The 12,423-nt window shown below is 31.7% G+C and overlaps 2 protein-coding genes and 1 long non-coding RNA gene across 3 annotated transcripts in view; all 3 read left to right on the top strand.

Annotated features, from left to right (window-relative positions):
- The window catches only part of LOC143055597 (uncharacterized), a 445,604-nt gene that overhangs the window by 179,860 nt on the left and 253,321 nt on the right, over positions 1 to 12,423 (top strand). The window lies entirely within an intron of this gene.
- LOC143055588 (uncharacterized) overlaps positions 1 to 12,423 on the top strand; it is an 86,082-nt gene that overhangs the window by 17,467 nt on the left and 56,192 nt on the right. The gene's annotated exons all lie outside the window — the stretch shown is intronic.
- LOC143055587 (heat shock 70 kDa protein 12B-like) overlaps positions 1 to 12,423 on the top strand; it is a 61,633-nt gene that overhangs the window by 685 nt on the left and 48,525 nt on the right. The window lies entirely within an intron of this gene.

Consider the following 12,423-nt stretch of genomic DNA (forward strand, 5'->3'; position numbering starts at 1 on the left):
AAAAATTAGGTAAGTATCTTTATTGTCTGTTAAAGTGTTTCTTAATTATTTCCTGTACAAAGCATACACTGGTATGATGTAAATTTATAAAAGATTCACACGGAAATCACAAATTACTGACGAGAAATGTATATGAAACAGGAAATTCGATTGGAAAAAAATCGCGAAGATGTCTGTTTCCTGATTTTGATAGCAATGAGAAATACATATCTGCATAACCGACAGCCGGTTATTCTAAAAACTTTCTTAAAAATGTATTTTTTGTTATAGATACTTCAATTTCCTATCAGTTTCTAATTAAAATAAAAATAATTCAAAGACACATTTATGCAATATTTGTCGAGCAAGTTGTATTTGTACCATATATGTATATGGTTATGTGGTGTATATAATATTTCATCAGTTTGTCAATTAGAACCAGTTAAGATTATTTTTAAATTATACGCATGACTTTTAGTAGTTGTTATTTGAATTTAAGTAACTGCTATTACTCTCACATCTGTACTTTGTGACTTTTGTGTCTCTGTTAGTTTTTTTCCGCTTTTTAATGATTCCTTGTTTACAGTTTGTTCTTATACTTTACTATTACATCACTGTTCAGAATAGGGTGAAATGTTTCACTCCGCCACTTTATTTATTTGTCTGTCTCCAGGAGCTTGTAAATAAGCAATTGCCGTATATCATATTAGTTTTCTGTGAATTGTTTGGCATATGAATCAGACCGTTAGTTATCTTGTTTAATTGATTTACATTTGTGAAATCGTGGAGGGCCGTACGGTGACCATATATTGTTGTTATTTTGGCTACGAGCATTACTGAAGAGACATGTATTGTCGAAATGCGCATCTGGTGCAAGAAAATTGGTACCGTTAATTTTATATTTACATTGACATGAAAAAGCATGGTTAAGTGAAACTATTTGCAGTAACGTATTTTGATATGTTTGGATGAATTTTAAATTAAATTTTACATATTTGTTAAAAAAAGGCTAACAACACATTTTAACATCCGTTGTTTACGTTACCTTGCTGTGTTGATTTAAAGTTTTACAATATATGCATTATTCCGTAAAAGCATTTATTCCTACGTCATCGTTCCATGACGTCGGGTAGCTTATTCATAAAAATACATATGACGTGGGAGTATGATTGAAACAACACAAACAATATATGCAAATTTACCACGGGTGTGTACTGAAAGTTTTGGAGAACGTCATGTTAGAATATTCATTATCTAATATCTTACTGGCTATTACAGTCAGTTTGGTATTCAAATTTTCTACTTAAAAGTAATCGAAAGTAAAAAAAAAGGTAATTATTCAATTACATAAAGAGTTTTAATCATGGTCAAAATGGGTCAAACGTGAGGTAGGAGACCATACAAGCTATAGTCAATTCCCGTGATCCTCGTATATAAAAAGTATATAAAAAATACTGAACTCTAATTTCTTTTTATTGAATTCCAGACCAAATTTAAAAAAAGGAAGTCCGTAAAAATGTGAAGTGATACTAAAGTTTTGTTTTGAATATGTTTACCTCTGGGCCACCTTTCAGCGTAACTATTAGCCATGTGCGTATCATGGGAAATATCAATATATTTTACCATGAAAGACCATAAAAAGAAATTTATATATGAAGGATTTGAAGTGGCACTTTGCAATTAAGTGATTAAAGTGATTATTCGATTACATAAAGAGCGTTAATCATGGTTAAAATGGGTCAAACGTGAGGTAGGAGACAACACAAGCTATAGTCAATTCCCGTGATCCTCGTATATAAAAAGTATATAAAAAATAATGGACTCCAATTTTTTTTTTTTATTAAATTCCAGGCCAAATTTAAAAAGATGAAGTCAGTAAAAAAGTGAAGTAATACTAAAGTTTTTTTTTTAATATGTTTACCTCTGGGCCACCTTTCAGTGTAACTATAAGCCATGTGCGTATCATGAGAAAATATCAATATATTTTACCATGAAAGACCATAAAAAGAAATTTATATATGAAGGATTTGAAGTGGCACTTTGCAATTAAAAATCGTCGAAAATTCAGGTAAAAGGGCAATTCCCGGTCCTTCCTAATTAATCAACCGTCATAAAATTATGCAAAGCGTTATAAATATGCTCGTCTTAATTAAGGGTGTACCAAACACTATATCCCCAAAGCTTCTGCTTTAGATGTGTTCAAAGGACTCAACGTCTTAGTTTGATTATCAACATATATTTAAAATGTCTACCGCAGATCGTATAAATCGAAGTTCTAGATAACTTCTGAGTATTTCAATGTAAATAACCATTGGATTACAATAAGATTAGCTATAGATGCATAAGCTTTCATAAACATTTCCGAAAACATGTTAACTTTGTTATGTAAGGATGACTGAATGTATCACTTTGCAATCTTAGACGACGAAAATGAAGTTGAAGGAACCAGAGCATTGCATATATTTTCCATATTAATCAACCTTCATTATAGAAAGCAAAGAATCATAAATATCAATAAGGTATCATCCCAACGAAACAAAACCATGAAAACATGTCTAGAAATGTCATCAACATGTTCAACAATAGACAGTTGACAAAACAATTTGTATATCAAGCTTTATGTCAACACTGTTACAAAATAGGGGTTCGGGAGAATGATATTTACAGTCGCTTATCTATTCAGCGATTAGCGTAAATTGTTTCCCGAGAATTGACTGATATATTTTTTGTCTATCTATACACATCCTGCAACATTATGTTTTTTTGGCGAGGGGAAATCTTAATTTCGTTTCTATAGTTCTTCGTGTCAGAAAAATATTTTGTGTTACGTCACACTTTTACCTAGACCAAATTATCTGTCTCGTTTGTGTTTATATTTGTCATTTCATATAAACAGGAAACATTATTTGACAAACATAAAAGCACAAGAGACAGATTATTCGATCGAACTTTTACCAAAAAAACAAAAAATGTTTTTACGGCTAGATAAACTGCAAAAAGGACACATTTTACATTTCATTTGCAAAAATTAGGTAAATCTTACAATTATATTACATAATTTTGATAATATGACCAATTCTGAATCGTACTTTAAATATATTCTTGATTGCTGCTGGTAGTAATCACTGAAAGTAAGTTTCAATATGAATTCAGGAAGGAGACATTTTTTTATTAATTATTTACTGGTTCAAACTGGCAAGCATTCGACATACTATTTTACTCTGTTTTACCTTCGAAAACAAAATGATCTTAAATGTCATAAGATACGAAACTTATTCAAAGGAGAATATCATATACTTATTTGAAATACGGTAACGAAATGTTCAAATATCTTTAGAATAAAATTAACAGATGAAAAAAATATGAAAATTAAGTTAATATCGTTAAGTGGGTTATATTCATTTTCTAAAATGCTCCAATATATATAACATTTGTATTTTGTGGTGTTGCAGTTACTAGGCAATTTTGTAAAATAATGCTATGTACTTGGTTAACTGAAATGACATAATGTATGTTTTTCGTATTTAGGTGGCACAGTAGATATAACAGTTCATGAAAAAATAGCTGGAGGTTGTTTAACAGAAATCAGTAGAGCAACAGGCGGTGATTGTGGTGGAACTTCAATCGATGCTGAATTTATACAGCTGTTAGCTAAGATATTTGGGACACCTCTTATTCATACATTGAAACGAAAGCAACCCGAAGCTTATTTAGACTTAATAAGAGAGTTTGAAACGGTAAAAAGGACTATTACACCGTCTAAGCAAAGAAAAGTGAATATGTCAATACCTTACGCTACTCTTGATGCACTCTGCAAAAGGCATCTGAAGAAAGATTTATATACTGCACTATTATCTTCGCCTTATGCTAATTCCATCTCAATTAGAGGAGACAAAATGAGATTTGATGCAGATGTTTTTAAAAAGCTTTTTGATAAAACTATAAGAAACATTTTAACATTGTTAAAAGAAATGTTCACACGGGAAGAATTAGAACCAGTTGCATTGATTTTATTAGTTGGAGGTTTTTCCGAATGCACATTAGTACAATCAGAAATAAAGAAATCATTTTTATCCCGAAGAGTGATTGTGCCAGAGGAGAGTGGCCTGACTGCTCTTAAAGGTGCCGTTCTGTTTGGTCACAATTCAGAAGCTGTTTACTCGCGTAAAATTCGGGTCACTTATGGGGTTAGATATAACCCAAAATTTAATCCGAAAGTTCACGACCAACGGCACTACATCGAAATAAACGGCACACCGCACTGTGCAAGTGCTTTTGACATAATCATGAAGAAAGATACCAACGTAAAGCCAGGAACTACAGTTAAAAGGAGCTATTGTTCATTCAAAGGAAAAGATACCATAGATTTTATAATATATACAAGCGAGAACAAATCTCCGACATACACTGATGAAGATCGATGTTCGTGTATTGGAAAAACAACAATTGATATATCCGATCCTTCACAAATACAGGATTTGGAAGTCGAGTTCATGTTTGGTAACACTGAAGTGAGTCTTAATGCTGTAGAAACAAAATTAGGAAACTCTTGTCAATTAAGGTTTGATCTGATTTGAAAAAAAACCAAAAACATAAGTTGTAGCAGTTTGTATTTTTTGTCCAACATTTTGGAATACTTATCATTTTTTTAAATATGAATGTACACTGTGAGGCGATTTGGAATTTGGATTTGATGTATTTATTGTTTTCAAAACATGACAGGCAATCAAACAAATATATATGATTACCATATTTTCCCCAGTGAACTGCATTATCTGTTTTTAATAGGTAGTTAAAGGTATACAATAGTAGTCCTCGTAAGCGAAGAGGTATGTTTTTTGTTTTATTTATACTGCAGTTGTTCTATTTGAGCAGTCAAAATGCGTTGGCTGTATATTTCTATGCCATATAAGTAACTGACCCGATAACACTTTTCCACATGAATATTTGAATAGAAGTTGCGAAACTGTATTCAATTATTCATACGATCTCTTCAACCTGTTTTTGTTTCCAATGTACATGTTAGCGGCACTAAGTGAAATTAGGCATTTGACTTAAATCATATGCAATAAACTAATGCCTAGGCATTAAGTTATTGCCTGAAATATTAAGACATTAAGCTTATTCCTTGAAATCTTGATGATTAATTCTATTGCCGAACATGATTTTAGACAATCAGTCAATTCTGGAATTTAAGCATAATTGGTGAATTATTCTTGATATAAAGTCGTTTCTTAATCATATTTCTTATATTACATATATAAATATACATTTATTTGACAGATCTTTAAATTTAGGAAGTGTTTTTAGTAATTTTAGCAGTTAAACATAGAATCAACTCATTCTGTTTTATGTTTTGTATGTTTGTGGTATTACAAAATATTAAAAAGATTTTTTAAAAAAGTGAATGCTTCCAATTAAAAAGGGGGAGATTCTATAGAATTATAATAATATTATTTAAAAATTTGTACACTTCACCATGTTCACTAATCGAGCTGGTTCGAAATAGTATACAAAATTAAGATATGATTTTTGCTCATACCATTTTCCATTTTTTATTGGGTTAGTAACTTTTCATCGTTAACAGTTCCACAACTTGTCATAACAAAATGATTTAAACACAAATTTCTTGCAAGTTTTCATATTTTAATAAATTATTATTTGTTGCGTTTTAATATAATTAACATATTTTGTAAGTGATACTTGTCCGGTTTCTTGTGAAGAGATGTCTTATTGGCAATTATTAGACATCTTTTTTATATTTAGGATGAAACTGGGACCTGTAGTTTTGCATCGGTAAAATTCTATTTTTTTTTCTTTGCTCGTATTCAAACGTATGTTATTTTCAGTAATAAAATAAAATAGTTGAAGTACTTAGTATTTTTATGAAAGATGCACGAGATTTGCCTCTGAACTTTTAAGTATGAAACCTTGACACTTCGAATTCAGCTCCCTCAAAGCATTCCATGATTTTACCGATTATATATTTAATTTTAACTATCAACAATTATTTTGTTCAATTCATTTTTTATTATATTTTATTTCAAAGAGTGTAAATGTACAATTATAATATCAAGATTATTCGTTAGCTTTAATTTAAAACTAATAATTTTTTCCCAATAAAAAACGAATCAAACATATTTCTTTTTCAAATTATTGAAAAACATATTGCACTTGTTTATATGTTTTGTTTGAAACCAATAACAAATTATTATGTTTTTTGCTTCTAATAAATTTAGTCAATACTCCGAATTCCTTTTCCTATGAATGCGGGTTTCAACAGGTAATGTACATTTCATCGTGTTGTATATTTCTCCGCCTGATATAATACCATTTCAAAGGGGATTTTTTTCACAATATTTAAAAATCAAATAAATAATATTGACACATTATGTGGCTTGAGTCTGTTCGAATTTTCCGTCAGAAGTGCAGTCTATCATATGTATCAATTAAATTGAAATCTATGGGAAACCTAAAGTCTAGGCAGGGGTTGTACAGAATTTTAGTGTAAGTTTAAACTCTTAGAAGTCGTGGCATATAAACGTTGAAAATAGGCCTCACAACCCTACAATTTTACCTTTGAAAAAATAAATCCATTCTAGGATAACAATTTTTTTTAAAAACTTCATTGTATGAGTGCTACAGTTTTAGCCGAAAACATAATTTTTGTTTGGGAAATTGCATTATCGATATTTACAGAAATGCAACTTTTAGAATTTGATTTGTGTGTTCCAAGGAACATCCATTGGGATACCCCTTATTTGACCGATGTTCAACCAGAATGTTATAACAACTTTAAAAATCAAAAAAACATAATTATCAATTAAAACGATTTTCAGTTAATATTTCCGACTGTTTAAATACACCTGCTACAAGTGAATCAACACCTATCATTTATTCTTGTAAACATAAAAAAAGAAAAAGAGCAGGTGTAAGACATGTAAACGACTCCTGATTTTACAAATTACGTAACTTGAAAAACGTGTTATACTAAATCTTTTGAGCCTCTAGAATGTTACACGGACAATGTCGTTTCCGGAATGAAGTATACTTTGTGGATTACTTTTTGTTAGTGAAACATGACACACTTTGTGAAAAAGGATGAATCGACTCCGGTCTGATAATAAAAATCCTCAATTTAGGGTTGAAAATAACCATTTTAATCAACCAAACCATAATCTTTGAAAGTAATGCCGGCATCATCGAGATAATTTATCATCACACCAACAACACTGTACTAATTACTCCTTTCTGAAAAGATAGAGAACATTTCTGGATAAGGCAACTAGGTACTGCGATGCTGTATGGCTGCAATGCTAACTTTAAAGGATAAAGATATGTGTCGAGTACATCCTGCAGTGATGTAAATGTAATGAGTGTACTTAATACTACCTTACTACCTTACGACAACAACGTAGTCATGGGCAAACACATTAACATCAGCCTAATGTAAAAAAGTCTTTCAAATCTGGATCGCCCTCTTGCAGCTTTGATGACAATCGTTCGCATCTTCACCATCCAGTAGGGTTACATTACATTAAAACTATTCCTTATTTTTTTACTGCTCGTTAAGATACAAAGAGGCTATGAATTGTCTATCATCTCTTTACGATAAGTTTATTGTTGTTCCTGTGGGAAAAGCTTCAAACACTATTGTCTTTGTTCGTAAATCATACTTTTACGAGTGTTTTGTAAATCAATGTTTGAGAGATTATGCACTGAACAAATGATGCATAAATACATTGTTTTATATACAGGCTAATGAGTATAATTTGTGATGAAAAATGTAGCTGTTTTTGTCGTTTCAACTAGTACATGAGGAAAGGAGGCCATTCCTTCTGTTCAGTGTGCCAATAGATCATGAGGAATTGATGAAACTACCATCGGCAACGATCTTCATCACAAGGCGGTAACATCTAAAATGCAACTTTATTTTCAAAACCAGGCTGTTCCTACTGTATCCTACAGTTACAACAAAATCATTGCACTCAAAGAATTAAACTATAAACAAGCATTTGCAGGATCTTGCAATGAGACTGTTCCCACTAGACTATATGCACAGCCCCCTTAGCAATGTAAAACTGAGAATCTAAACATATTTCAACACGAACATCTCCGAAAGGTGATTTATCATGGTCCTAAGTTTAGTTGTTATTTTTTTCGATTTGTGAATTTGACTTCCTCTAGTGTCTTTCGTCCCTCTTTTAGAGAATTCCAACCCGTCAGAATGGGTCAAAACAATTGATCTCTTGCTAAAACGTCTCATTCAAACTTTGAAAATTGTGTGATTGATCGACCAAAGTCTGCCTCAGTGACAAAGAGGTAGTGAATTGTATGTTATCTCTTTACGATAAGTATAGTGTTGTTCCTACGGGAAAAGCTCCTAACAATATTGTCTGGATATTGTTATCTTAAATCTCTATCATTTTTTAACCTCTGTATATCATCATTCATAAAAATGAAAAAAACCGTTTGAAATATATAATCCACAAAGCTTTTTAACATTAAAATAGGATCATACGCTATAAGTTTAACTTTGTTTATCGTGAACAAAAAGGTAAAACATGCTACACAGAGGAACAAGTGATCAGTATGCTTGAATTTCTTATTGACAACACATTTGTTGAATTTGGAACTAGATTTTTTAACGAAATTGCCGTCATTGGTATGGGAACGAACCTTTGCGCCTGTCCTTGCCGATGTCTTCTTATTGTTCATATGAGTCGGAGTTCTTACAGACTAATATGTAAAAAAAACCCCAAAAAGATCAAAGAATCAGGTCATTTAATTTCACATTAACATATATTAATGATATTCTTTCCATTAACAATACAAACGATTCTGATATTCCACGGAACTAAATTGAAAGAAACAACAAACACGGCTTCCTCTGCTTAACATTAATACTTGTACATCGAATTTGACATATACGGTATCAGAATCTACGACAATCGAAACGGTTTTAATTTTGTAATGATCACATTCCCCCACCTTAGTAGCAATATTCCAGCTTCACCTGTATATGAGATATAAATGTTCCACCTTATTCGGTATTCAAGAACTTGCAGCTGCTACTCACACTTTGTAAAATGTCACCAGTGTTTGAGAAGAAAGTTTAAGAACCGTGCAAGGAAATGTCAAAGAACGTCTCGTCCTTTTCTGAAAACGATCATCGGAAGGTACCATGACCTTGTTGATAAATATTCCGTTAAAATAAACGATATAAAACTGTTTAATATAATATGACGTTAGCTTTGCTCAATGCTAAAGGCCGTATGGTGACTTATAGTTTTTAATATCAATTCTCTGTAATTATCAAACAATGTCAATACTGGCTGGCCACACTACCTTTTCAAATTTCTTTCAACTTATTGTGTGTAGTCACACTACATTACCATTAATGTTTTCAATAAAAAAAAAATAACCAAAATGATGGGTTGCTATGGAAACGGTGTTACCTATTTTTCATACAATGGCCTCCTGAGAAAAAACACAAAAAATGCAATTCTGACAAATTTAATTGACATAATATAGTATAATATTTACAATACAGTGGAATATGCTGCTATTTATCTTAAACTACTGTATTTCAAGTTTCTTATCATATAACAAACTATTCATAAAAATAATTCTGCATAATTCAAATCAGCACTTTATTTATACAAATTTTGGCATTTTACCAAATCAAGAAAATTCCCTTTGGGAGCATTTTTTGAATAGATTGTTTTTACCTTTGCACACTGATTTGCAATTAAACTAATGGTTATATACGTAGAAGATATATAGTTGGATTTAAACCCCCCCCCCCCCCAAAAAAAAAAAAAATTGTGGGAAATCTCAAGACCTTTATGTACATAAATCCTAAAAGACGACAAAAAATTGCAAAATATGCATATTTCCATGGAAATGGTAGTTCATTTCAAATTGTTTAACATTGTCTCTTGGCAACATATTTTACTAAACAATCAACAAAAATATAATGATACCTTGCCACATTTTGTAAAGGTTAATGAATTTTCCGGTTTTCATTTAAGAAACCGTTAAAAAACAGAGGGGGGGGGGGGGGGGTTGCAAAAAACTTGAAAACTTGAAAATAGCATAATTCTCAAACTTTTTGTTTAATTTAGATGAAAATTGAAGGAGACCTTTGTTATGTAGTACTGAAACACTGTGTAAAATAAAAGGTTTATCTGTTTTCAAGTTGTTATCTAGAAACTTTAAAAAAAAACTGAACTTGATCTGTGGTTTATAGGATTAAAACACTGTGTAAAGATTGTCATCGGACACATTTTTAAAACTAGATACCCAATGATGATCGTGACCGAGTGTGGTTTAATTTGGCTCAGTAGTTTCGGAGAAGATTTTTGTAAAAGTTTGCGGACGACGGACGCAAAATAATGAAAAAAGCTCACTTGGCCCTGTGGGCCAGGTGATCTAAAAACCAAAGAAATGTGTGATGTAGGTCAAATTTACATTTTCTGAAAGGATGCTCTCAGACTCTCGGTGCTGCATCTCCTATACCAAGTCGCATACATGTAACTGTTATTCATTTAGTACTTGAGAAAAGAACTTGGATCTATCTACACTGAAACCAAAAACTATGAGGAATGAAGTTTGATAAGATGTTGTCTCTATTCAAAATGCAAATCACATCTGTATTAGTCACACGGTACCTTATTAATGAAGTAGGACATAAAATTTTACCAGAATTTAGAAATACCTTAAAGAGCACAGCTTCAGGATTATCCCAGTGTCTTTGAAATAAAAGATAATGTTTCATCAACATTCAATCAATGTCTTGGCATTCAACAGTATGTGAATGGTCACCACATTTTTGGCAGAAGGGTCCTTTTTCTTCACTCAAAGCATACGAACAACAGTGGTTTGCTTTACATGTAGCTGGAAAAAAAAAGTTTATTCAATCTTTGAAGTGGCTTTTGAAAAGATATATATATAGAGAGAATAATGGTTGCTTTGAAGGTCACATTTCTATATATCCCTAAAAACTTTGTTTTGAGGGAGGGGGGATAACAAAAGTACTGTATCAGACCTTTTTTGGCACTTTTCGTTTGGAACATGTGACACCAGAATCCCAAATTAAAAAAAAAACCAAAGTAATATGCCAATAAAATATGTAAACATTTCATAAGGCTCTATTAGTTACCCAAATTAGACACAAAACCTGGCATAAATTTTATTGATGGATAACAGACCCATAACCTTATACCAATGTACAACCACACAATATTTTGAAGTCGTATGAAAAAGGGAATATAACAACTAATAAAAACCTTATAATCTGTTTTTAAGTAATGCTTTGCTACCACCAAATTATCTTCTTTTCATCCAAGGTTAAATCTAACTGTTCTACAGTTTCTGTCAGATCTGTAAATGCTCGACTTCCTCAGAAATATAGTAGTCAAGACCCTCCATAGACTGTCTGACTGAAGCACTGCAGTCGGTCAAAATCTTGTACATAGTACTTGTGCCTGCAAATGGAATTAAAATTGTTTAAGAAGGAAGGTCTCTTGGCCAAAAAAGAACACCAATCTTTTACAATATTTCACATGAAGTGTATGTATGTAATGAACATGAACATGAAATGAAGCCAGTTTTGTACTAGTCGGACACGCTGAACCCGATCTTTAACTTGCTACCACACAAGGTAACAGTCCACAGGAAGACATGCCACCCAAAGGCGAGAATGCTACCACCAGACCACCAGGGCGGTTAAAAATAAAATGTTTGTGGACTTTATATTTTAAGGTAATGAAATGGGATTGGCCAGAAAACCTCAAATTTTGTTAACAAAATGTCTGACGTCACCAGCAAACATGCTTAATTCATAAAATTCAAACTGTTTAAACAAAATTGTATTCCAAATGAAATAAATACCTAAAGGCTGCATTTGTTGATTTTATTGTCAATGGTTAATTTGGTACTCCGTCATATGTTGGTATTAATTTTTATTAATACAAACGACGTCACATAAAGGAAACAGATCTGGATTTTTTTCTGGATGTCAAATCATTTTGCCTTTTTGGTTCTATAACCAATTTATGTATGCATCATATAAAATGAGAAGACCTCTGCGGAATTCGAGGTCACTATTTTATATATGAAAATAAGATATGGTGCAAATAAAGAGTTGAAATAAATTGGATATGAACAAACAATTATATGCATCATGAACTGAACGGCCTTTAAGATTACGAAAAAGATTATTTCAAAGTAACAGACCACCATTTGTGCAAAAATGGGTTCAGGATACTGAATCAAATATAGTTTAAGTGTGCAAATATCTCTGATATGCATCCAAATATGTTAAACAGAACATTGCTCAAAATACAAAATAATCTTGAGCAGAAACAGTGATTTCTGATGTCTAAATCAATATTTATAGTGCATCCCACTAGGAAGTATTATTTCACATTATTCGAGGAG

The sequence above is a fragment of the Mytilus galloprovincialis genome, chromosome 12 (genome assembly GCF_965363235.1).
Source record: "Mytilus galloprovincialis chromosome 12, xbMytGall1.hap1.1, whole genome shotgun sequence".
Classification (NCBI taxonomy): Eukaryota; Metazoa; Mollusca; class Bivalvia; order Mytilida; family Mytilidae; genus Mytilus; species Mytilus galloprovincialis.